The sequence below is a fragment of the Lissotriton vulgaris genome, chromosome 5 (assembly GCF_964263255.1).
Source record: "Lissotriton vulgaris chromosome 5, aLisVul1.2, whole genome shotgun sequence".
In the NCBI taxonomy this organism is placed as follows: domain Eukaryota; kingdom Metazoa; phylum Chordata; class Amphibia; order Caudata; family Salamandridae; genus Lissotriton; species Lissotriton vulgaris.
In genome coordinates, this window is record NC_141693.1 from 64,214,415 (window position 1) to 64,242,151 (window position 27,737).

Below are 27,737 nucleotides of genomic sequence, written 5' to 3' on the forward strand. Positions count from 1 at the left end.
GCCCTTCCTCTTGGCGCCGTCGGGCTCTACATACTTCACCACTAAAAGTCACCACTACTACGCTAGAGCGGACGGATTTGATCAGGAGGGCACGATACTTCCCTCCTATCAGACCATTGCACGATGACAGACAAGGCCTTCCCCCCGTGCTCCCTGGGAGGAGAGTGTTGATGACGGTGAAGAGCTAGACACCAAGGGACCAGTCTCGACACTGTATATGCCGCACGCTCACAGGCTGCCTAGCACTGAAACACCTTAGAGATAAGGATAAGGGGGGCCCCTACACCAGCAAGTGTCACGCGGGGTGTGGGGCACTAGAGGGGACGGCGGCGTGCGATTCGAGCCCTCTTACCCCTGTAGGTCTGAGGTCCTCTCATTTTCACAGTTCTCGGAGGTGGGCCGCAGCTGGGGAGCACGTCCAGGGATTGGTGGCCCTGACATTGGGTATTCCTTCACTATCCCTGGGCACCATCACGGGGGAGAGCCTTCGCTATCCACTAGACATTGCCAGTGAGCACCGACCGAGAGGTGTCCCCAGTTGCGTGACACACCTCACACAACGCTTCCATCAGGAACGGACATTTTGCACAGCTTTCTTTAGCGCGGCTCAGGGGTCAAGGAGACACTTTTGCAGACAGGGCCTGGAGGCCTATTACACGGATCTCAAAGACATTGATTCTGTGGGGGCACGAATGGTCGACTTGGAGAATCAGACAGCGGCCAGAGATGAAGAGGTGTCCCAGCTCCAACAGGAGGTACTCAGGCTGCGCAATCAACTTCTGGATCTTCAATCTCATGTGGAGGACCTGGAGAACCTCTCTCGTTGAAATAATATTCGGATCCGGGCGGTACCTCAGGGGACAGTAGGGCAAGACATTGAGGCATTCGTCATGGACTTGTTCCGTCACATCCTGGAAGGTCGCCCGGGCCAGGAGGTCCAACTGGACCGGACACATCGAGTGGGTCTCAAGATATCTCTGATGGCCCCTACTCTCGATATCCTGACGTGTGTCCACGACTTCAAGCTTAAGGAGCGCATTCTCCATGAGGCACGGTCCAACCGTCCCATTGAATTTCTCTCCTGTAGGTCTCTTCTCTTCCAAGACTTAGGGGCCTCCACTCTACAGAAACGACGTGACTTCCCCCATCACCGCAGTTCTCCGATCCAAAGACATCGCTTACTCTTGGGGGCATCCATTTAGGCTAATTTTCAAATGGGAGGGCAGACTCCGCCAAATACGTTCTCTGGATAAAGCAACATCTCTTCTGCAACTGCCAGAGTCTGACCACGCCGAGCCGGTGAAACCCACAGCGTCTGCCCGACGGGGGGACAAGGGCTGATGGCAGAGAGTCGGCAGCTTGCCGTCTGGCTCTCGTCTGTATCCAGACGTGATTGCCAAAGAACTCTCCGCAGTCCTTCAGACCCTGTCAGAGGACTCCAACAACGCAGATTGACCTATAAAATTTTGAGGTGCGGATTTCTGTCACTTTGAAGGGTCACACCGGTTATTATGGCCGGGTCCGGGCGGCGGGGGCTCCTGCTATCCATCCCACGTCTCACCACAGGCTATATGCCTGGGACATTTGTGAACTAATCATTGGAATGTTTCTTCCTTTACGTTTGTGGTTTGGGGTTTTTCATTTAGGTTGTCTCCTCCTCCTCCGATGTATATCAAGGGTGGTATTATACTATTGCACCTCATTTTCCATTCCTATAATCAATCAATCAATGAATCATAGCATTTGTAAAGCGCACTACATACCCGTGAGGGTCTCAAGGCACTGCGGGGTAAGGGGAGGGGGGAGGAGCTGCTACTGTTCGAAGAGCCAGGTTTTGAGGAGTCTCCTGAAGGTTAGAAGGTCTTTGGTTTGTCGGAGGCGAATGGGGAGGGTGTTCCATGTCTTGGCGGCGAGGTGGGAGAATGATCTGCTGCAGGTGGTCACTCTTCGGATGTGGGGGACGATGGCAAGGGCGTGGTCTGTGGAGTGGAGCTGGCGGGGGGGCGAGGAGGCCGAGTCGTCTGTTGAGGTTCGCTGGTCCGGTGTTGTAGAGTGCTTTGTGTGCATGGGTGAGGAGCTTGAAGGTTATCCTCTTGTTGATGGGGAGCCAGTGCAAGTCTTTCAGGTGGGGTGTGATGTGGCAGTGGCGAGGGATGTCGAGGATAAGGCGTGCAGAGGCGTTCTGGATGGGTTGGAGTCGTGTCAGAAGTTTGGCCAGGGCTCCTGCGTAGAGTGCGTTGCCGTAGTCCAGTCTACTGCTGACAAGGGCTTGGGTGACCGTCCTTTTAGTTTCGGTGGGGATCCACTTGAAGTTCCTGCGAAGCATGTGGAGGGTGTTGAAGCAGGTGAAGGAGACAGCTTGTCATGGAGAGTGTGGGGTCGAGGATGACCCCTAAGTTTCGTGCGTGGTTGGTGGGTGAGGGGGGGTGTTCCTAGTGCCGTTGGCCACCAGGAGTCGTCCCAGGCTGAGGGGGTGGAGCGCTGTCTTGTTTAAGTTCAGCTTCAGTCGGCTGTCCCTCATCCAGTCGGTGACAGCCTTCATTCCTTCGTGTAGGTTGGTTTTGGCAGTGTGGGGGTCCTTGGTGAGCAAGAGGATCAGCTGGCTGTCGTCGGCATAGGAGATGCTGTTTAGGTCGTGCTGTCGGGCGACGTAGGCAAGTGGTGCATTGTGGACGTTGAACAATATTGGGCTGAGAGATGAACCTTGGGGTACGCCGCAGATGATCTCGCTGGTTTTGGAGCGGAAGGGGGGGGAGGCGGATGCTCTGGGTTCTGCCGGAGAGGAAGGAGGTGGTCCAGTCCAGGGCCTTTCCTTGGATTCCGGCATCGTGGAGTCGTGCTCTTAGTGTGCGGTGGCAGACTGTGTCGAAAACGGCTGACAGGTCCAGGAGGATGAGGGCAGCGATTTCGCCATTGTCGAGCATGATCCTGATGTTGTCGGTGGCGGCGATGAGGGCAGTTTCGGTGCTGTGGTTGCTGCGGAACCCGGACTGGGATGGGTCCAGGATGTTGTTCTCTTCGAGTTAGCTGGTTAGTTGTATGTTGACGGCCTTTTCGATGACCTTTGCCGGGAACGGGAGCAGGGAGATGGGTCGGAAATTCTTGAGGTCCTTGGGGGCCGCCTTGGATTTCTTTAGTAGGGTGTTGATCTCTGCGTGCTTCCAGCTCCCTGGGAAGGTTGCTGTCTCGAAGGAGATGTTGATGGTTTTCCGGAAGTTGGGTGCGATGGTGCTGCTGGCTTTATTGAAGATGTGGTGTGGGCAGGGGTCTTCCGGGGATCCGGAGTGGATGGTGTTCATGATCTTGGTGGTTGATGTTGGTCCAGGCGAGCAGGCGATTGGTGCGGGTGGTGGTCGTGGATGTTGCCAAGGTGATGACGGTATCAAAACTGTTGTGGATGTCTGTGATCTTCCGATGGAAGACGGTGGCCAGCGATTCGCACAGGTCTTGTGATGGTGGGATGTTGTTGCTGTTGGAGCTGGGGTTGGAGAGTTTCTTCACGATGCTGAAGAGCTCTTTGCTGTTCTGTGCATTGCTGTCTAGGTGGTCTCTGAAGGCGGTCCTTTTGGCGGATCTGATGAGTTGGTGGTGTTGGCGGGTGGCGTTCCTGTGGGCTGTGTAGGTTTCCGGTGTTTTTTTGCAGGTCCAGTTTTTTTCTAGTTTACCGCAGGCTCGCTTGGAGGCCTGAAGGTCTTTGGTGAACCAGCTGGCTCTCTTGCTGGTTTGGGTGTTGGCGGGCTTCCTGAGCAGGGCAAGGGTGTTGGGGCAGTCGTTGATCCATTGTCTGAGGCTGTGGGCTGCGGTGTCGGGGTCGGTCGGGTCTGCGGGAGGGCTCTGGGTGAGGGCGGCAGTTAACTGTTCCTCGGTGATCTTGCCCCAGCTGCAGCGAGGAATCTGCTGGGTGCGGTGGTGTATGGAGGGTTTCCGGAATGTGAAGTGGATGCAGCGGTGGTCGGTCCAGTGGAGTTCGGAGGTGCGGTCGAAGAAGACGTGGGTGCTCGCAGAGAAGATGGGGTCAAGCGTGTGGCCAGTGGAGTGTGTTGGTGCTGTGACAAGTTGTCTGAGTCCAAGGTTGCTGCGGTTGTCGATCAGGGTGGAGGAGTTGGTGTAGTAGTTGTTTTCGAGGTGGAAGTTCAGGTCCCCGAGGAGGATGTAGTCCGTAGAGGCGAGGGCGTGTGGGCTGACGAGGTTGGTGATGGAGTCGCTGAACTGCGGTTGGGGTCTAGGGGGTCTGTAGATGAGGGTTCCTTTGAGGGTGGTGTTGGGGTCGGTGTGGATCTGGAAGTGCAGGTGTTCGGCGGTGCTGAGGGTGTCATTGGTGTTGGTCGAGAATCAGAGTATTCCTGTGGACAATGGCAATTCCTCCTCCTGTCCCGTTGGTACGGTCCTTGCGGGTGATCTTGTAGCCTTCCAGGATGGCTATGGCGATGTCAGGTGCCGAGTAGGGGGTCAGCCAGGTCTCCGTCAGGAAGGCGACGTCCGGGGTGTTGGTGTTGAGTAGGTCCCAGAGTTCGACGGCGTGTTTGCGGGCAGAGCGGGTGTTGAGCAGGATGCATCTGAGGAAGTTGGGTTCTTCTGTGGGTGGGTTGGCGGGCCGTGTGCTGGTGAAGTTGCAGGGACAATGTTGTTGGCTATAGCAAATCCGGGTCCACATTCTTATGACTCCTGACCTCCAAGTTGTGTCCCTCAATGTGAAGGGGCTAAACAACCCCACCAAACACAGAGCCCTTCTGTCCTATTTGGAGCATTCAAATGCCCATATATGCCTACTCCAGGAGACGCACCTGCCCCCTACTGATACCCATCGACTGAGATCAAAGGCATTCCCTCACCAGATGTTCTCGTCGGCCACTTCCAAAACCGCTGGGGTTGCTATATTGGTGTCTTCCAGGTTCCAGGGGCAGGTTGGTAAAAAGTGGGCGGAAATTAAAGGGAGGTCCTTGGCTTACACCCTCACCTTAGATACACACACGTTCTCTGTAGCCTCAGTATACGTCCCCAACAGTGGGCAAGAGGGTTTCATTAAGACAGTAATTCAGGAACTCCCGGGCCTACCAGACAAAACAGTCCTGCTAGGAGGGGCTCTTATAGTGATGGATGGCGACTTGGATCGTTCTGGGCATAGGTGGGGTCAAACGGGGACTTTGTCCAACGCAGGGAAGAGATTGGTGGTGGAAGCTGGACTGACCGACATATGGAGACTTCGACACCCCAACACTAGGGCCTACACTTTCTACTCCCACCCCCATAAAACATACAACAGAATGGACTATCTCTTTACCTCTGACCTCCTAACCCGGCAGGTCCGAGAGGTGGAGATTCTTTCATGTCCCCTGTCTGACCACTCCGCACTGCGGCTCTCGCTGACCATGCCCCACCAGCGCCCTACTCACCGTTTTTGGCGTCTTTGTGAAACTATGCTTCAACGCCCTTCCATGGTGCAACAGATTGAAGCATGCATGGCCGACTATTTATCCACTGATGAAAACCCAGACAAATCTTTGACGACCCTATGGGAGGCGATGAATGCGGTGATTCGAGGTGTCTTCATCAGCATAGCGGCCGCCGACAATAGAGATAGGCGGGAAAAACGAGACCGCTTGATGAGCGAGGTCACTGAGTTGGAGCGTATCCACCAGCGGACTGGTGCTCCTAGAGTCTGGAAACTCCTAAAGGCGGCCCGGGCACAGCTAGTGGGGTTGGATGTTGACCGAGCTGAATATACGGCTCTACACCTCAAGCATACGTTTTATGTGGGTGGGGACCATTGTGGGCGACTTCACACAAACCGCCTTGGAGGGCAAAGACAAGCTCACATAGTGGCAGCGGTACTAGATCCCGGGAGGCGGGGGGAGAGAAAGTAGTGAGGACGCTGAAATTGTGGAGGCCTCCAGACACTTCAACGAAACGCTGTACTCGGCCCAAGCTCTAACCGTCATTGAACCGACCCGATACCTCCATGACATGGCTACAGCCAAACTGCTGCCATCTCAGGCGGCCGAACTAGAGGCCCCCATCCAATTGGAGGAGGTCATATCGGCAATTGCTCGCTTGAAGCTCAACTAATCAACCGGCCCTGATGGGTTCACTTCGGGTTTTTATAAAAAGTTTTGTGGAACATTGGCCCGGCACTTGGCGCGTGTTTTTAACTCTGTCGGGTCGTCCCCCACCTCTTCCTTCCCGTCTTCTATGTTGGAGGCCTTAATAACCCTGATTCCTAAACCAGGGAAGGATACCCATCTATACAGCTCCTACCGCCCCATATCTCTACTCAATGTGGACCTAAAAATCTTTACCGGTATTTTTGAGGCCAGACTCTCTCGTCACCTCCCCGGTCTGATTGATCTGGACCAATCAGGCTTTGTTCCCAGGCGACAGTACTCCAATAATACCAAACGACTCTTCCACCTGATGGAACGCTCTGAGCTTTTTCCGGCGGAACGCATGAGCCTCTCGGTCGATGCTGAAAAAGCGTTTGATAGGGTCCACTAGCCGTACCTCCGTGCGACACTCGTTCACTTTGGCGTCACAGACCGCTTTATTATTGGATCTTTCAGAGTTATGTGAACCCTACAGCTACGGTATGGGGGACGAGTGTGGCATCAGCGGCCTTCCCTATTCATAGGGGAACCAGGCAGGGGTGCCCACCGTCACCGCTCCTTTTCACCCTCTATATGGAGCCTCTATCTCAAAGAGTCCGTGATGATCCGGCCATTAAAGGAGCGCCCTTCGGGAAGTCGGAGCACAAGCTCTGCCTATAAGCCGATGATGTGGTGGCAACCCTGGAACATCCTCGGGAGTCCCTGCCGGCATTTTTAGATGAATTAGGTCAGTTTGCGATTACCTCGGGCTTCGAGATTAATATGCATTAGTCGCAAGCCCTGAACTTATCGCTAGAGCCCGAGACGTTGGAATATCTCCAGCGTACTTTTCAGATTCAACGGGTTTGTGACAAGATTACCTACCAGGGTCTTCGGGTGGCTTCCACCATCTAGGCAGTTGAATTCCACAATACTATTGAAACAAGTTTGAGATTACCTCTGCAAATGGAGACCACATTCCCTCTTGTGGCTAGGCCAGATTGCGGCAGTGAAGATGGTGCTGCTTCCCCAGATTCTTTACCTATTTCACACTCTTCCGCTAATGCCCCCCTCTGGTGTGCTACGTGCCTTCCAGGGAGGCATAGAGCGCTTTATCTGGCGGGATCAGAGGGCTCGGATGCATCGTGATCTTACATATAGAGACCCGATAGATGGAGGGCTGGGTGTTTCCGATCTTTTGGCGTACTGGCCGGCGGCTCAGCTGAGGGCCCTGGTGGAGTGGTCACGCCCTGTATCTGAGAAACACTGGCTATTTATGGATAGGTCCCTGGCAGCCCAACCGCTATGGGGTGGGTTCCATTCCTCTCCCGTAAGGGGCAGCCTCGCAATTTGTACCTCTCAGAAGTAACAAGACCCATAATGTTAGCCTGGGATAGAACTGCGATCGCCAGGGGACTCACATCTTTCCTATCTCCCATTATGCCCATCGTACAGAACCCAGATTTTTCACTTGGCCTCGACTATGGGGAATTTCACCACTGGACGATTGTAGCTACCCGCTACATAGGACAGTTCTTTGATCTTTCCGGACCGCGACGTTTCGTCGAGTTCCGCACTGACCACGGTGTTCCCGAAACGGAGCGCTTCCGATATCTACAGATTCGACACTGGGTGCCACATGGGGAGGTGCTGGATGGTGCGGGGAGACTGCTCACACCGTTTGAGAAATGGTTAATTACAGACACATCGATGCACGCTTAACGTCCGATCTGTATAAATTCACTCGAACCATCCCCGACACCGGGAAATCCCCGGTCAACTGCGTTGGGAAAGCGAGCTGGGTAGAGACCTCTCGCCAAAAGAATGGAAGGATATTTTCTACCGAGATCGGCGCATGGCCCGCAATGTTTCATCTATTGAAACAGCCACTAAGCTGGCCACCTATTGGTATTTAACCCCAGTAAGGCTCCATAGCGGTAACCCTTCACGTAGTCCGCTATGCTTGCGAGCCTGCGGTTCCCCAGGCACTCTCACACACTTACTTTGGGACTGCCCTATTCTGGGGACACACTGGCAACAGATCCTAGATGAGGTCGACCCCCACTTCGATACCCAGGTCCCGAGATTCCCAGTGTATAACCTCCTTGGCCTTCCCAATGCCATAATTTTTCCGCTTACTTCTAGGAGAAGCAAACAAATGGAGCTCACCCTAGGCGCGGCAGTCCAGAATGTTCTAACACATTGGGGTTCCACAACAGTCCCTTCTAGCGATAAAAAAGATCTCTCTCTTGTTAACCAACCCTGGAGCTTCCTTTCACGATTTGTGGGCTTCCTTCTTGTGCTCTTGACATCCGAATTTATGGAGCTCACCTGTCCCAAACATCTCAGATTGTTAAGACTGACGGATCCGCCACCAACATCTGTCTCTGTTACGCCCACTACTTACTAGCCTACGGGGATTGCTTCATAGACCCTTCTTTTCTATCAGGTCATACTTTTGTTTTTTCTTTTGAGGAGGAGGAGGGGGGAGGGGGTTCTGGTTTCCATTCTGTTGTTGTTCATGACTGCCATATACAATAGTGACGTGCCAGGTTGCAACCCGATGATTGTGGAGCATCATGTCTCTTTCGTTCTTCTTGTGGATAAAACCAATAAAAGATTTTATTTTTTTTTAAGATGGATTCCAGGTTCTGCACCACTCACTGCATATAACCCCCTACTGTTCCATCCAAGGCTTTATCGTTGCGTCACCACATCGCCACAGCCGCAGAGAAAGAAGTGGAAATGCCCGGCTGCTATCAGAAGTATGCTAATGTGTTTTGTGACAGCATGGCTGAAGAATTACCTCCACACAGGATGTACCAGATTGATCTTATACCGAGTGCAGTGGTTCCTTGCAGCAGGATGTACACATTGACTGAAGCCGAGAACCTACATCTCAGGCAGTACATAGAGAAATACCTTTCTTTGGGATTTATTCGTCACTCCAGGTCACCTGCAGCTTCCCCTCTATTTTTTTATACCTAAGGCCAATTGGGAGCTCCGAACATGCATGAACTTCAGAGCGCTGAACGCTATCACAGTGAAGAACCAGTACCCTCTCCCCCTTGTATCGGTTTGGCTGGACCAAGTGAAGTGGGCTGAGATATACAGGAAGCTCGACCTCTGAGGAGCCTACCATCTGGTTCGGATGCGAGAGGGGGCGAGGGGAAGACCGCCTTCAAGACTTGTTACGGGCTTTGTGAGTATCTCGTTATGCCTTTTGGCCTTTGTAATTCCCCAGCTGCCTTCCAGTTTTTCCTGAACAATGTTCTCCGGGAGTATCTGGACTGATTTGTGGTATATAGATGACATTCTTGTCTTTTCCACAGACATTGAAGAGCATAAGGAAAACATGAGGATTGTATTACAGACCTTGCAAAGGAATCACCTTTTCTGCAAGATCAGTAAATGCGAATTTCATGTCACCACCGTGGAGTTCTTGGGGGTCATGCTCACTCCTTGTTCTGCGACCAGTCGAATCCTCAGGGTTGGTTCGATGCTTAAATAGGATCCATCTCTAAACCGCCCCAAATCTGCTATATATATTACGCAGACTAAAGGATGGTTAAGCGAGGGAAAAAGATGGATGTAGCCAGGAAGGAAAGGATGGGAACAGCGGGGAGGGAGATCTTGAAGACACAAGGAGAGAGAAAAGAACAAACAATTACTAACCACTCTCAGTGTTCTTTCTGATAACAATGTTTACACACATTTAGTACTAGCACTAACCTGTAAAGAAAAATAAATGAGCATTCAAATAGGAGTTGTGTATCAGAAGTCTTTCCCACTTCAGGAGGCTGTAACAACAATGAAGTGTATCAGGGTGTGCTAGACATAGGTATATGTTCTATAATGTTCACCTTGAAACATAGCAACAACAACTACCTGTCTAATATAGACGCCTCTCTTCATTCATACACAACCCCTGTAAAGAAAAAGAGAACAGCATGTATTGTAGAAACTTCACAAATGGTACCAGGCTCTTTGCATCAGTCTCAGCTGGTAACACGATTCCTCCATGTACATCACCCAAAGAACATTTGAGAGTTACTTCACTCTCCAAGAATTGAACATGAAGATTACCAGTCACCCAACGTTTCTTCAAGTTGAAATTCACCCAAAGAGTCAAAAGTACTAGTACAATCCAGGACGGGATAACGCGCTCCTATCCCTCAAATGCCAACTGGTAAAACTTGTCAATCTTCCAGGACCAAAGGCAAGCTCCCCCTTGGCAGCACTGCTCGCAACAGCTTGCGCAGTACCAGAAAACAAAGGCAGTCAAAGCACGATCTCGTGCAGAACAAAAGAAAGCGCCGTCTGTTACCAACACAAGACGCGCTGAAACGAGGATATCACAGAACTTCGATGGTGGTGCCACAGGCACCCTTACCAGACTCCAACAACTCCAATGCACCGAACACCAAGCTCCTGAGCACAAAATAATCGGCAGCGTCTTGCCCGAACACTCTGCAGATATCGTTTGCGATCACGTGACCCGGAAGTGTTCCGATCACGTCGCGCATGACGCTAGCGCTGCTGGGAAATGTAGTTTTGTGGCGGCTGTGCCCTCTAGCGCTCAGTGCCCCCTAACACTCCTACAGGCCAAATCATGACTGACAGTCATTACTGAGTGGCCCAGCCCAAAGGACGTATGTGACAGACAAAGCTTTTTGGGTTTAGTCAATTTTTATAGGAGTTTTATCCATAATTTTTCTGCCCTGGTGGCCCCAGTCACACAATTGTTAAGGAAGAATGTTTCCTTCGAGTAGGATGAAGAAGCTCAAACCACCTGTGAAGCACTTAAGGCAGCCTTTTCCTCCGCTCCTATCTTGGCCACGCTGATCCAGAACTATCATTCATTGTAGATGCTGACGCCTCAGATGTAGCAGTAGGAGCCATCACAAAGAAATCCATCCACCGGGCAGTTACATCCTGTCACTTTCATGTCCCGTAAGCTGAACAGTGCGGAGAGAAATTCCACTATCACCGAAAAGGAGCTATTGGCCATCAAGGATGCCTTTTTGGAATGGAGGCACTGGATTAAAGGAGCGAAAAACCAAGTAACTGTTTACACAGATCACCACAATCTGCAGTTCATGAAATCCACCAGGCAGCTTACTCCACGTCAGCTAAGGTGGATGATGTTCTTTTCTGAATATCACTGTGTCATCACCTTTAGGCCCGGCAGAGACAACAAGAAAGCAGATGCTCTGAGCAGACAAACTACTCAATTGGAAGGTACAACGAACCCCGTACAAGTAATCATCACACCTAACCAAGTAATTTGTGTAACCCATACTAACGCATTCCTACACAAGGTAAAGAGAAGAGTACAGACTGCCACTTGGAGAGACTGGTTCAGACATCATCCCGAATGGAGAATGCATCAAGGCATTCCCATGAAAAGAAAGCAAGTCCTATTACCCACCAAGGAAGGTAGACAGCAAGCCTTTCACTGGTGCCATATTCTCCTGTGTGCTGGACATTGTGGTGGTCTGAAGACCATTGAAAACACCCTACGACGATTCTGGTGGCCCTCTCCCTGCAGAGACATCTCTCTTTGGGTCAAGGGTGTGGTGAATTCTAAGGTCAACCAGAACAAACTATGGTACTTGGTGTCTTGGAAAGGATATGGTTCTGAGGAGGACTCCTGGGAACTGCCTTCCTCTGTACATGCTCCCCGGCTGGTGGCTCTTCATGGGAGATTCCCGGATGAGCCCTGCGCCTGTCAGTGCTCTCCGAAGGGATGATGTACAGTCAGGGCGCACAGAGGGTGAGCGCACTGCCAGTGGACGCGGAGATGCAACGGGACATCCTGTCATCCGCCTGCGCTGTCAACGCACGTGCTGACATAGCACGCTGTTAGAAGTCAGGATATCAGGAGATGGCGCCGTTACGAAGACGCCAATTATACTGTGATTCCCGAAGTACCAGAAAGTACGGTCGGGTAAGGGTGTGAACTCGTACCGGCTTTATTCCTTTTTGTTTCATTTGTTATTGTGCTATGGAAGCTCCCAGAGCACGTTTCCTTGTTCCTCCCGTTGACGAGACGCGTTACTTCTTACGGTCTCATGCGGGAGGAAATGTGTTGCCATTTGCCTGTGACCAGTGTTCTGGAACTATTGCTACTCTCTCTTTGAGACAAAAGGGGGAGCGCGGGAGTGCTACATTTTGCTTTCTAGTATTGCTTTTATTGTCTGAAGTTTAACACTGTTCTCCAAAAACACTATTATGCGCTGAGAGAATCCCTATTCTGGAGATTGTCTTCCCTTAATCCTGGGTAATGGATGGGAACTGTTAATGACCTTTTGGAATTACTAATGGACTATCCAGGAACGCAATTCTGATTCTTGCATGCAGTTAATATTGGCTTCTGTGTTATAATTTAAATTGTAGGTGAGATCAGTTGGGGGTGTCCAGGACTGAACTGACATAGTCTGGTGGGGATAAGCACATTTCATGCGAAGGATAGGAAAGTGCTCATACCTTGTGTTCACTCTCACATCTCGCCCGGTTTAAGGCCATCATTGCCCATCCCACCAGTCCGCGAGGATTTATTCTATCTGGACCTGGGGCTGTCGAGAGGTGGACCCCTTTAAGCTTCAACCCGATCCTGAGGATAACCTGGTGACGGTGACATAAAGGCTATGCAACAGGCAAATGAAAATGAAGGATCAGCTAACAAAGAACAGAGGATAGAGCAGCGCTCGACAACGGCGGAACAGGCTGATGCAGACTCTGGCAATAGATTCTTTCGCTGTCAGATCACTCTAGTCTCTCTGAAGAAGAGGAAATAGACCCAACCGGACAACACACGAGGGAGAAATCATTGGACAGTATGTTAAGTGACGGGGGCAGCCTGGATGAAAATCAAACATCACAACCAGATGGAACTGGCATGGGATTAGAGGGTACGGTTTAGAAAGTAAAAAACGCCAGGGCGTATCAATCTTACCTAAAATGTTGTATTTTTTCAGGACAATGCCAGTGGAGATTAGTAAACTCTGGTTTCAGAAACTAGACTCTATGTGTGAGTTTCCAGTGGGGGTATAAAAGCCTAGGAGGGCTCTTAAATATATGACCATGCCAAGATTACGAGGTGGGTGGTAATTTCCCAATTTTACCTCTTATTACTGGGCATGTTGATTCAATATAAGGGGATTTTATTAACTGGAGAAACAAGGGGGAGTGGTGTCATAGAATATCCAAATATATACAAGATGGAGCTTGGAATTGAAGCAAAAGGATGCTTTATGAAAACATTGGAGCCACGTAATTACAATAAAACTAGATTTAAGCTATTAAGAGCCCCCTACAAAATTTGGCCTCAGCTTAAGCGACAACTTTTGATCCCTAAAATAAACTTTTACACTCTGGTCTCTGAAGCCACCCTACTGCCTACTAATTTTCAAGATTCTGTGATGGAAAGGTGGAAACAGAAGGGTATTGATTCAATAGGAGATCTATTTAATGACAATCTGCTATGCTCATCTGCAGGAGATGTTTGACTAGCTCAAGAGGTTTTTTTTAATTCCTACAGATTAGGGATTTTCTAATAAAAACGAAAAATGAATTAAATGCAATAGAGAAGATCCCGATCATTGAGGCAGCCAGACGTGGCTAGAGTATAGGGGCCATATATGATCTATTGGTTGAGATACAAAGAGATGATTTAGAGCATGGGTACTCACAAACTTTCTGTCGGGGGCCAAATTTACAGTGTGCTTTGTGGCCGAGGGCTGCACTGTTAGGGGTGGGGTTAGTGGGGGCGGGATCAGTGAGGGGCGGAGCTAGAGAAAAAAAAAAACCTGTTTCAAAACATTAGACAATGCTGTATTTCAAAATCAGATGCAACTACAAATAGCACATTTTGATAATACATTTTTATTTGAAGGCCTTTAGTGAAAGTAGAATAGCAAGTACAAAGCCAAATGGAAAGGGGAAAAGTATTTTGCAAGGCACAGAGTTTATGCACTAATTTTACACTTCATGTCTGCAATTAATTTCTTGTATTCTGGAACCTTTTCAGAGAGTGCAAGTCTCAGGAGGTGATCCAGATGTGCATCAGTCAGTTTGTTTCTCAGTTTATTTTTCAAAACACCCATTGTAGAAAAGGAACACTCGCATACATATGTGGACCCAAACATGGTAAGTATTCTTTGTGCCAATGTAAAAAGAAGAGGGAATTTTTCAGATGGCACACTTTTCCAGAAATCTTCTGGTTCCCTCCCCAAGAAAGAGGACTCAAGCACAGAGCTGTATTGCATGTCAATGAGTTCCATCTCAGCTTGTGCCCTTTTCAAACCAAGAAGTTCAACAGCTTCAAGATTCCTTGCACTAACCATCCATGGGTTTTCTATAAGCCTGAAAAGTGGGGTGAGAACTCTAAACTGAGAGAATCGCCTCTTAATGTCCCCAGACATTTCTTCCAGATACGCACACAGATTAAGACTGAACATTTCCTGAGCTTTTTCAACCCTCTGCGTTAAAGCCTGCAACTTTGGAAAGTGTGTTAGATCACCATCGTTCAACTGCTCTCGGAACAGCTCGAGTTTACTTTCAAAGGAGTAGACGGCACTCATCATGGAGGACACCAGTTTCTGTCTACCTTAAAGTGCCAGATTGAGAGAGTTTAAATGTGAGAAGATGTCACACAGAAAATGGAGCATGGTGAGCCATTGCAAGTCATATAATTCTGGGAAGGACTGCCCTCGACTAATTACAAATTGTTCAATTTCTGGAAGCAAAGTAATAAATCTTTCTAGCACTCTACCTTTGCTCAACCACCTAACTTCAGTATGCAACAACAGGTCTGCATGTTCACATTCGGCATCCCTCAGCAATAATTTAAAAAGTCTGTGGTTGAGTGCTTTTGCTCGAATAAAATTAACAATTCTCACAACTTGCTTCATAACATCATTGAGTTGTCCTTGTTTTATTTTCGCGCACAATGCTTCCTGATGTATTATGCAATGATAATCAATTAAAGTGAATGATTGAAGTTTTTTCCTTAACAGAGATACAAACCCCTTCTCATGTCCAATCATGGAGGGTGCCCCATCTGTAGTAATACTTACAAGATTGTTCAATGGCAGGTGATGAGATTCATAGAAATTACACATGCTGGCCAACACATCCTCTCCTCTTGTGTGACCATGCAATGGCAAAAGGCAGAGGAGCTCTTCCTTTGGAATGATATCTTGTTCCAAATACCTCACCCAAATCATTAACTGAGCCACATCACCTACATCTGTGGACTCATCAACAGCAATGCTAAAGAAAGGGGACATCTTGACTGCATTGATGACCTGTGCGAGAACATTGTCACCCATGGACTCGATTCTACGTGTGCATGTGGAATCTGACAGTTGTAGTGCCCCTATTTCCTTCATGATGTTGGATTTATTAGGATAGTGGGCAAATAAAATGTCTGCTGCAGAGAGAAAACACTTCTTAACCAGCTCTGCGTCTGTAAATGGCTTTTTATGTTTTGCTAGCAAGTAGCAAATTTGGAAGGATGCCTCGGTTACCGCCTCAGATTCTTTCATCTGGCACAGAAAGAGCTTTTGTTGGGATAGAAGGGCTTGCTTTAGTGATGCCACCTTCGCAGAACGCGGTTTTGAGGACATTGGAAAGTTTTCTGTGAAGTCAGAATGTCGTGTTTTATAGTGCCGCTCCAGGTTATATCTTTTGAGCACATTAACCTTTTCTTTGCAAAGGAGACAAGTAGCTTTATCTTTTGGACATTCCACAAAAAGATATTCTTCTTCCCATGAAGCATGGAACACCCTGTGTTCACTCTGTATGGATCTGGGTCTTTTGCAAGACTTAGTTACCGGGCTGTATGCCATTTCTTTTGGATTTCTATGAACACTGCAGGGAAACAGGATTTGTGTTCACGACCGATGGCACGACCCCGTCTCACGACCGATGGCACGACCCCGTCTCACGACCGATGGCACGACCCCGTCTCACGACCGATGGCACGACCCCGTCTTAAATACAGAGCTCTTCACAAATCAACGAGGTGACACTGGAGAGCTGCTATTTGGGGGGGAAACATGTTTGAAAATAAATTTGTGTTAAAAAATGTAAATGTCCACATTTAGTGTTTACTTCTCACAGCATATTTTGACAGTGCCCTATGTGCACATATTTAGATTCATTTGTGCATTCAAGCTTCTAATTAGATATTGGCACTTCACAAATGAAACATCTTGGTATCACATTTCTCATGTGCAGCTATCCCCCTACTTGAGAGCATTAGTGAAATGAAGAAAGAAATAACATGAGACCACCCTTTCTTAATAAATTAAGTTTACATTTGTACAGTGCATCCACTACCTCAAATGCCTTTCCATATTACCCAGACAGGTGAAGTAGTAGCTAAGCAAAATATCCTGCCACTTGCAATAGTGAACAGAAGTCTAGAGGTTCTGGCAGGCCACATATGGTAGAGAGGGCCCTGCGCTCTGGCAGTCGTTGGGGCAGAGAGTCCTGCCCTCTGGCAGTCGCTAAGGAAGAGGCATTACTTCTGCAAAATTCCTCTGCAGAAGTGAAACTATGTGCCAGATTTATCACTTATTCACGCAGAGCAGTGTAGCAAATGTGCTGCGTGAAAAGAAGTGGAGAAGAGTGCCATATTTACAGAAATATGACACTCTTCTCCCCTTTCCCTAGCAATAGTGCTGAAATCACCAACTGTGCGCGAGAGACATATTTGCGCCATAGCACAAGCGTGTCTCTGTGAGTCTACTGTAGGTTTTGTTCTTGGGTGAAACCCTTCCAGTACAAAAAAAACTATGCATAAGCTGAATTTAACTCTTTCCCCTCTTTAGTATTTAATTTGTCATTATATTCAGATATACCTGCAACAAGTCATGACTATTGGCTTTGCCAATGGTTGTTAGTTGCATAAGATAAATAACCAACAACTATGGCTTTGTTGTATATAAAAGTATTATATTGAAAATGCTTCAGTTCTGAAAAGATGACTGCGAAAGAACTAAACCTATTCTATTTGAAATTACATCAGAATCTTTGAGGAGTGATGCTGCTACTGAGATGGTATTTTCTTTCACCCGGAGGGCGAAAATGGAGATCCCGATAGTAGTTAGTTGCATAAGTTAAATAAGCAACAACTATGCCTTTGTTGTGTGTAATATATAAAATTGAAAATGCTTCAGTTCTGAAATGATGAAACTGAAAGAAGTTAAACAAGCCTGCTTGGAATTACATCAAATACTTTGTGCTGCTGTAGAGTTGAAAAATGAATCGAGTGTATGGACCTGTATGAAAGGCGGCATTTATTTGAATGACAAAAGCTATTGCCTAAATTTACTTAGCGTTTAGCTTTCCAAATACCTGTGGAATGTGTGTATTCATAAATCTAGAAAGGAAGGGACCCAAGGCAAACAAAAATGAATTTTGATTTGATTTATACCTTTATTGTTTGCAGTTACCCTGGTAATTATGATTTTAATTGGTGTTAGATTGCTCATGTTTTGTGCATGGCTTCACTATTTAGCATCAACAGTATTGAAACACGGACCTTTAGAAAGACATTGAAAAGCTGGCTTTTTAATCAGTAAACATCCCCTGCTGCCCTTAATTCCTCATGAATGTGGTCTTTCATTTTTTCTTTCTTTTTGGCGAGTGCTTAGACAACTTTGGGTATTCGGAGCGCTTTAAAAATCCTTTATTCATTTTACTTTCATTTCAGAGTGCAAGATATTATACAATATTCTAAACCCGCTCTTTTATAACTTTCAATCCAACTGTAGTACAATCACGCAAATATTTTAGTCACATTGCATTTACAAGCCCCATTTTCACATAAATTTGCTAAAAGGCAGCCATGGGATCTAAAAGGGCTCTTGTTAAATATTTGATTCCTTTTATAGTGTGCCAAGAAAACGAAACCGGACACTTCTCAGGAGTTTAACCCATTTTTTTCAATGTGCTATCATCGAGCAAAGGAGGCGCACAAAAGGGATGTAGGCATTACAGAGCAGCCTATCAGGCCAAAGGCAGCTTCCAGTCCTAACAAGTAAGCTCGTGGTAGGGGTGCCATGGAGGAGTTGGTTGAGGGAGGCGTGTGAAAAAGAAGCAAAAAGCAGGAGATGCTTTTGAGGCATTACAGTCAGTCAGTGCCGATATCCCATGTCACAGTCAAGCATAGAACTGTGAAAACACGCACAAAAACAAAAGCTTCACGGAGGAGTTTTCTCGTCACTAGATAAAGGGCCCTCCCTTACAGAAGGATGGCTCCGTCTTTGCCCCAAGTGTGCGCTGAAAGTGGATTCTAAACCTGTGACCTGCTCGGCCACATGAATGGCACCACAGCTAAGATCGGTTTATTGATGCTGGTCGTGTAAGTTTATAAACACACGATTTTCAAACGTACTTTATAAACAACAGCGCCATCTACTGTCGTATGCACATGAATAAATATGCAAAACCTCGCAATAAACAGGTATAAAACATTTTAGCCCCCTCGAAGATCCCGAAGAATAACTTCACATTTATAACAAACCACGAAGGATATCTTTACATTTTGTGTTATTAATAAGGTCCAAAAATAGAAGTAAAAAAACGGGGGACCAGCAATAACATTGATGCCAATTGCATACTCTTACTTGTTTCTGAGGCGAGGCGAAGCGGCAATTATTATAACGGGGCACTGAATCTCATCCCCTTCAGTTGGGCACACACTGCTGTTTTCGGCGCTGTGGTAAGTCCGACGTAGGTGGACGAGGGCAGGTAGACAAAGGGAGCAAATTTAAGTGCCATTCTTTTTAAACCCTCACCTGCCGCGACGCAATCCTATGACGTCACAGTGGCAGGTGAGGGCGGGGGCCGTAGGTCAGCATGCAAGCAGGTGAGGTCGGGGGCGCAGGTCAGCATGCAAGACACTAATTGTCTGCGCATGCCCATTTCTCGGTAAATGCGGCCCCCGAGGAACCACAACAGCAGGAATGGCGAAGTCCGTGACTGTTGTTGTTTTCCTTGGGGGGCCGCAAGGAGAGGTCTGGCGGGCCGCAACTGGCCCGCGGGCCGTACTTTGAGTACCGCCGATTTAGAGGCTCAAGTTTCTACGTGGAGTACAAGGCTGGATAGACCAACAATGTGTCTTAAGGAGTCTTTAGAAATGTCCCAAAAAATCTATTAACAGCAAATTTAAAGAGCCAGTTTTTAAAGACTGCTTTTAATTTGTACTACACTCTAAATGGGGACCTGAATTTTAAGGAAAATGCAAACAATGCGGAGCTGATCAAACAGAGATTGTGCATATGTTTTACTCATGTCCTCAGCTACTACCTTTTATTAAAGGAATAGAGGCTTTTTTAAATCCTATTACCAAAAATTCTATTAGCTTCACTTCGGTAACGATGCTTTTAGGACTGGTAGATCGCGCATGATCTAATATCAGAGGTCAGGAAGAAATGTACCTGATTTTCGTTGCCACTGCAGTAGCACGATTATGTATCGCCGCGGATTGGCTCAAACCTGACCCCCCAACGTTTGTATTGTGGCTGAATAGATTCATGTCTATTAATAACATAGAGGTCAGCTTATACAAACTTAAAGGCCATAAGAAGGAAAGACTGGTCGAGAGATATGGTCACCAGTCACAAACTGGGTCGGAGGGCTCTGAGTTGAGCTAGAAGCAGTAGCATAGCTGCGGATGGACTAAGGTTATATATTACTCGACCTAGATGACATTTCACAGGCCCAGCTCTTTATAGGGGATGACATGTCTTCCATTGGTTCAACCTGTTAAAGGTTATTAAATATGTATTTATAGCCACATAGCACTTTACCGCACTATATATGAAATCTAAATTATTTATTTACTGATGTATTCAGATGGAAGTTACTAGTTGAATTTGTATCAGGATATTCTGTGTAATTTATTGACATTCAGCACTTTATCTATTATGTACAATTCTGCAGCTTCGTCCAGCTTAATATTGCTGCATGAAACCTAATGTTTTATTTTTATTTTTATTTCAATGGAATGTTTAGAAGAAACTCACTGGTCAAGTCTGTCTTAAAATATAAGGTGTGTATTTAGTGTCACATATCACTTTATTTACTATGTACAGCTCTGCTGCTCTTGCTTACTAAATATTGCTGTATGTAAATTCTCACATGGGTGTAAAATAAAAATAAAAGACCTATACTAGCTGTTGCTTCCAGCCCAGGTCATCTTCATGACCAGGCGCTTCAAATAAAGCACTCAACAACAAGACCCCAGCTCACCTGGCAAACAAACTATACACGTTCAAGGAACGACATCTGACCAGGAGCGTGGATATCACCAGACTCAAGACAAAAAATTGTAAGAAGAAAAACCCACAAGGCAAGCCTTCTCCGTTCATGCTCCCAGGATCTGGCACAGCATCACTTTCAACGTGGCATCAGCTCCGACCCTCCCCAATTTAGGAAAATGCTGAAGACCCATCTCTTTAAGGAACACTATCCCTGATCCGACAGCCCACCCTAGACCTTCCCCCAAAAATTGCATCTTTTCAGGGCCAGCCCCTCGGTTTGCCCTCTATATACAGGCTGCAAGTACTGCCCATATAAATTTAGACTGTCAGTACCAGTAACAGACATCCAGATTGGAAATTCTTGCCACACATATCCAAATTGTTCTTAAATATGTTACATCCAGATCCCCGCATCTGATTAACCATATCTGGGCCTTGTCCTTTACAGGTGCCAGCTACACGTAGGGTCTGTGAAAGAACAGACAACCAAAGAAATGATCACAGTCTGTGACAGAAAACAGACACAGGAAGAGTGCAGGCCCCATCCCCAGGCAGGGTCTGTGACAAAAAACAGACACAGGAAGAGTGCAGGCCCCAACCCTAGGCACGGTATGTGACAGAAAACAGACACAGGAAGAGTGCAAGTCACAACCCCAGGCAGGGTCTGTGACAGAATACAGGCACAGGAAGAATGTAGGCCCCAACCCCAGGCTGGGTCTGTGACAGAATACAGGCACAGGAAGAGTGCAGGTCGCAACCCCAGGCAGGGTCTGTGACAGAATACAGGCACAGGAAGAGTGCAGGTCGCAACCCCAGGCAGGGTCTGTGACAGAAAACAGACACAGGCACAGGAAGAGTGCAGGTCACAAACCCAGGCAGGGTCTGTGACAGAAAACAGACACAGGCAGAATGCAGGCCACAACCCCCAGACAGGGGCTGTGATAGAAAACAGACACAGGAAGAGTGCAGGCCCCAACCGCTGGCAGAGTCTTTGACAGAGAACAGACACAGGAAGAGTGCAGGCCCTAGCCCCAGACAGGGTCTGCAACAGAGAGCACACAACCAAAACGAGAGTGCGGGCACCAAATTTTGACACGGTCTGTGACAGAGAACAGTCACAGTAAGGGAGCGGGTACTAGCCTCATACAGGGTCAGTGACAGAGAACAGACACAGGAAGAATGCAGGCCCCAACCCCAGCCAGGGTCTGTGACAGAACAGCTAGTTGCCTGCAGACAGAGTCTGCAACAGAGCCAGTTCCAGCCCTTTACAAGGTCTGAAGCAGGAATCGACACCAGCCTTACAGGGTCTGCAACAGAAAAGAGGCAACAGACTCATTAAAGGGTCTGAGAAAATAAACCTGCTAGAACGAGAGAGCATATACCAGCCCTTAACCGGGTCTGCAACAGAGAACAGGCACCAACCTCATACAGGGCCACAGCTGGGAACAGGCAGGATTAGCGAGAGAGCAGGCAACATTCTGATGCAGAGTCTGCAACAAGGAACAGGCAGCCAGGAGAGCAGGACCGAACGCAAGCATGGAGCATGGCAGGATGGCAGATTGAGAGCCTGAACAGTAGGGTGAAAGGTTTTGGCGCAGTGCCCATGTGACAAACTGCTTCCGTTTTACTATTCTGGCCCGGGATATCTTCTTGCGCAAGAGACCAGCACCGGAGGTCCCCTGACGAGGGCTTTACATCCGGAGCGCTGCTCTCCATCAGAATGAGAGATTGAGATCCACCCAGAGAGGTCCTGCTTTTACCCGAGTGGATGCCTCTCACATGACCAGCCCATGATGCTACTAACGGCTTGTGGCAGACGAGTATAGAAGTGGGGTGGATGTCGCCTCAAACTCAGATCGGAGAGTGACTGACACTACCTTCTGTGTAGTATGTCTTCTCTGGGCTCCATCTGAGTGCAGCATACATGTTGTGACACAGATGTGTATAGCGCTGTATTACCATGAGCAGGGCCTCACAGTGCTGTCAGGCTCAGGTGCCTTTTGGCCTAGGTCCATAGGATGCAGTGCCTGTGGACCTGTGAGGCGAGGTTCCCATGTGCGGTGATGGGGGCCACAGTGGATCATCTCGTTCCTCGCCGGAAGAACCCAGAGAGTCCGCCTCCCCCCGTTCCGATAGGCGCCCACCGAAGTCATCTGCAGCGTCCCGCAAGGATCCTCCTTCAGCCCCACCCTCTTCAACGTCTACATGAGCCCTCTCGCAGACATCGCTCGTCAACACAACCTCAACATCATCTCCTACGCTGACGACACCCAGCTGATCCTCTCCCTCACCAATGACCCCGCCGCCGCCAAAGCCAGCCTCCAGGAAGGAATGAACGGCGTTGCAGAATGGATGAAGATCAGCCGTCTGAAACTGAACTCCGACAAGACGGAAGTCCTCATCCTCGGACCATCTCCCTCTGCCTGGGACGACTCCTGGTGGCCCCTGCCCTGGGCATAGCACCCAAACCAACAGACCACGCCCGCAACCTAGGCTTCATCCTGGACTCCTCCCTCAAGATGACCAAGCAAGTGAACGCCGTCTCGTCATCCTGCTTCAACACCCTGCGCATGCTCCGTAAGATCTTCCGATGGATCCCCACCGAAACCAGGAAGACGGTCACCCAGGCCCTCGTCACCAGCCGTCTGGACTACGGGAACACCCTCTATGCTGGAACCACAGCCAAACTCCAGAAAAGACTCCAGCGCATTCAGAACGCCTCAGCACGACTCATCCTGGACATCCCTCCTGCAACCACATCTCTGCCCACCTGAAAGAACTGCACTGGCTCCCCGTCAGCAAAAGGATCACGTTCAGACTCCTCACCCACGCACACAAGGCTCTCCACGACACGGGCCCGAAGTACCTCAACAGCCGCCTCACATTCTACACACCCACCCGCCAGCTCCGATCCGCCAGCCTCGCCCTCGCCTCCGTCCCACGCTTTCCGAAGTCCACCATCGGAGGAAGATCCTTCTCCTACCTGGCTGCCAAGACATGGAACTCCCTCCCCACTCACCTACGGCTGACCATCTCTCCTTCAGGAAACAACTCAAGACCTGGCTGTTCGAGCAGTAGCACCCCCCCACCCCCCTTCAGCACCTTGAGACCCTTGTGGGTGAGTAGCGCGCTATACAAATTTTTGTTGATTGATTGATTGAGTGTGTGTGAAACGCTTTCTGTTGTAGGGTGAATCAGAGTCTTGGTTGTAGTCTGTGCCTACAGCCCCCCTTCTCTCTGTAGCCTCACTGCCATCCCCTGCTCCTCACAGCCCCCACTGCTCCCGTCCGTTAGGATGTTTTTGAGGCCAATTGCAACGTTTGTCTTGAATGTCTATCCTGATGGAAGGAGGGATTGTGTGTGGTTCACTCTCAAGTTCACTGGTTCCCTCCAAAGGTCTAGGGCTAACTATGAATCTGGCTGGACAGTTGGATTGGAGCGAACTATCCGAGGACTGTCCCCTTCTAACTTTATGGAGCTCTGCACAGCACTGAAGAGAACGCTGAAGACCGGAGACGGGAATAATGCCCGTCTCCCTGCTACAAGAGGCGCTAGACACCGGGACCCCCAGTACCGAGGAAGGACCTCTACTGAAGAGAACGCTGAAGAACGTCTCCCTTCTACAGGAGGCGCTGGACCACTAGGACCGAGGAAGAAACTCTACTGAAGAGAACGCTGAAGACCAGAGACGGGAATGATGGCCGCCTCCCTTCTACAGGAGGCGCTGGACCCCCAGGACCGAGGAAGGACGTCTACTGAAGGGAACGCTGAAGACCAGAGGTGGGAATGATGGCTGTCTCCCTTCTACAGGAGGCGCTAGACACCGGGACCCCCAGTACCGAGGAAGGAACTCTACTGAAGAGAACGCTGAAGAACGTCTCCCTTCTACAGGAGGCGCTGGACCCCCAGGACCGAGGAAGAAACTCTACTGAAGAGAACGCTGAAGACCAGAGACGGGAATGATGGCCGCCTCCCTTCTACAGGAGGCGCTCAACCCCAGGACCGAGGAAAAAAACTCTACTGAAGAGAACGGTGAAGACCAGAGACGGGAATGATGGCTGCCTCCCTTCTACAGGAGGCGTTGGACCCCCAGGACCGAGGAAGAACCTCTACTGAAGAGAACGCTGAAGACCAGAGGCGGGAATGATGGCGATCTCCGTTCTACAGGAGGTGCTAGACCCCCAGGACCGAGGAAGGACCTCTACTGAAGAGTACACTGAAGACCAGAGACGGGAATGATGGCCGTCTCCCTTCTACAGGAAGCGCTGGAACCCAGGACCGATGAAGGACCTCTACTGAAGAGAACGCTGAAGACCAGAGACGGGAATGATGGCCGTCTCCCTACTACAGGAGGTGCTAGACCCCCAGGACTGAGGAAGGACCTCATCTGAAGGGAACGCGGAAGACCAGAGACAGGAATGATGGCCGTCTCCCTTCTACAGGAGGCGCTAGAACCCCAGGACGAAGGAAAGACCTCTACTGAAGAGAACGCTGAAGACCAGAGACAGGAATGATGGCCGTCTCCCTTCTACAGGAGGCGCTGGACCCCCAGGACCGAGGAAGGACCTCTACTGAAGAGAACGCTGAAGACCAGAGACAGGAATGATGGCCGTCTCCCTTCTACAGGAGGCGCTGGACCCCCAGGACAGAGGAAGGACCTCTACTGAAGAGAACGCTGAAGACCAGAGGTGGGAATGATGGCCGTCTCCCTTCTACAGGAGGCGCTGGAGCCCAGGACCGAGGAAGGACCTAAACTGAAGAGAACGCTGCAGACCAGAGACGGGAATGATGGCCGTCTCCCTTCTGCAGGAGGCGCTGGACCCCCAGGACCCAGGAAGGACCTCTACTGAAGAGAAAACTGAAGATCAGAGACGGGAATGATGGCCGTCTCCCTTCTACAGGAGGCGTTGGACCCCCAGGACCAAGGAAGGACCTCTACTGAAGAGAACGCTGAAGACCAGAGACGGGAATGATGGCTGTCTCCCTTCTACAGGAGGCGCTAGACCCCAGGACTGAGGAAGGACCTCTACTGAAGAGAACGCTGAAGACCAGAGACGGGAATGATGGCTGTCTCCCTTCTACAAGAGGCGCTAGAACCCCAGGACTGAGGAAGGACCTCTACTGAAGAGAACGCTGCAGACCAGAGACGGGAATGATGGCCGCCTCCCTTCTACAGGAGGCGTTGGACCCCCAGGACGAGGAAGGGCCTCTACTGAAGAGAACGCTGAAGACCAGAGACGGGAATGATGGCCGTCTCCCTTCTACAGGAGGCGCTGGACCCCAGGACTGAGGAAGGACCTCTCTTGCCGCTGAATGGAGGGGTTTGTCCTCATCACCCCGAGCCCAGTCCACTGCTCTGCACCTTGAGGTGAGGAGGTCGGACACTCCGAGCTTCCCCAGACCGGGAGCCTGTGATCGCAGCCCAGCCCGACGGTCATTCATCCTGTGAGGGGTCCCCAAAGCCAGCGAGCTTCAAGCAGCCAAAGCTACAGGAGATCTTCACTCTGTGTTCAATGATGATGCAAGTCTAGCGCCTGGACCCTGCACCTCTCTTTGTGTCTGATGCCCCCTGCACTGCTGGGGAGTCATCTGCACAGATGCCCTTGAGACCCTGTGTGCGTCACCATGCATTGCTGCAGCTCTTCTGCTGTGTCTCTGCTCCTGTGAGCTCGTGTGCTACACCCTGCATTGTCGCGTCAAGTCTTCTGACACCGACAACTCACACTGCAGTGTTACACGGAATGAGTATAATGCAAGATCCTAAAACACCCACACACATCCCTTCTGATCCTCTGCAGCTGCCTCTGTGGCTCACAGTATACGGCCCATGATCCCAGCGCTCTGACAGACACGCTTTGTGCTCTTTTTCAGGTTCTTATAAAGCCCTCATGGAGTGGATTCACTTACAATCCCTAAACACAAACAAACATACCGTGTATTTTTCAGCAGCCTTCTCTAAGGACACTTAACACCCCTAAATATGCATTGTATCCTCTTAAAGACTTAACAAGTTTATTCAATTGTGAATCGTGGTCGTCCACAGACTGCCTTGTGATCCTCTGCAGAATGTACATACTGCCTTCACTTGTGAATCGTGAACACCCACATACACTCCTTGCACAGACCTCTCTTTGGGCCCCGCGGGTGCCTTATGATCCATAAACATCCACCGACACACCCTGTTCTCTTCTGCAGCCTCCTCTATGGCATAAACAGGGAGGGAGACCAGATGACTCCAGGCCACCGGGACACAACTTTTTCATTTCTAGGATTTTGATTTAACATATCAGTGCATTCTGGGATTTGTAGTTTTGATTCACTTTACTGGACCCTATTGCTTGAACACACCAGGTCAAAATATGTAAAAAGCAAAATTCAGAAATGTAAAAGTGTTGTCCCAGTGACATGGCGCCTTCTGGAACACACCGCGTGGGCTCTCCGGCTGCCCCTTGGAGGCTCAACAAATGACTCTGATCCTGAACACCCACAGACGTACCTTGTGCTCCTCTGCAGCCTCCTCTATTGGACTTGCTGAGTGGGTTTTATGCTCCTTGGACTCCCGGCAGACCCAGCATATCAACCTCTGATCCTCTGCACAGAACAGCCTCAGTTTCTCATCATGTTTCTCGCACAGATTCTCCCCTTGGGGCTTCACTGGAGGCAGATGAAGCTGTTTTAACATTTCCACCATGTTCCCCAGCTGCCTGTTGGGTCGGAGGTTTTTTCCCGAAGATATTTCCCTGCACTGTGGACAGGGGAAGTTTCCATCTCTCCCCTCCCAGCTCTGGGTGATGCAGGAGCGGCAGAAGTTGTGTCCACAATCGATCATCACCGGATCAGAAAAATATTCCAAACAGATGGAACAATTGGCCTCTTCCTGGAGGTTCCCGAGCTGCGCTGCTGCCGCCATGATGCAGAAATGCAGGAAGTGAAGGTAAATTTCAGTTTCTCTCTTTGTGCAGTGGGTGTGTCTGTGCGTCTGTCCCTCTCTGTGTGCAGTGGGTGTGTCTGTGCGTCTGTCCCGCTCTGTGTGCAGTGGGTGTGTCTGTGCGTCTGCCCCTCTCTATGTGCAGTGGGTGTGTCTGTGTGTCTGCCCCTCTCTGTGTGCAGTGGGTGTGTCTGTGCGTCTGCCCCTCTCTGTGTGCAGTGGGTGTGTCTGTGCGTCTGTCCCTCTCTGTGTGCAGTGGGTGTGTCTGTGCGTCTGCCCCTCTCTCTGTGCAGTGGGTGTGTCTGTGCGTCTGCCCCTCTCTGGCTGCGCCGGGACTTCCGGGTTCGTGTTGCAGTCACAGAGCAGTGAACTGACTCCTCTGCTGCCTCTGCTCTGACTCGAGGGTTCCCTCCTTTTTCAGCAAAAATACCAGTCATTTTGTTTTCTTCT

At 49.5% G+C, this 27,737-nt stretch overlaps 1 pseudogene; it reads right to left on the reverse strand.

Annotated features, from left to right (window-relative positions):
* Positions 1-27,269, reverse strand: part of LOC147710176 (E3 ubiquitin-protein ligase TRIM39-like) — a 110,491-nt pseudogene extending 83,222 nt beyond the window's left edge.
* Between the last annotated feature and the right edge of the window lie 468 nt (positions 27,270-27,737).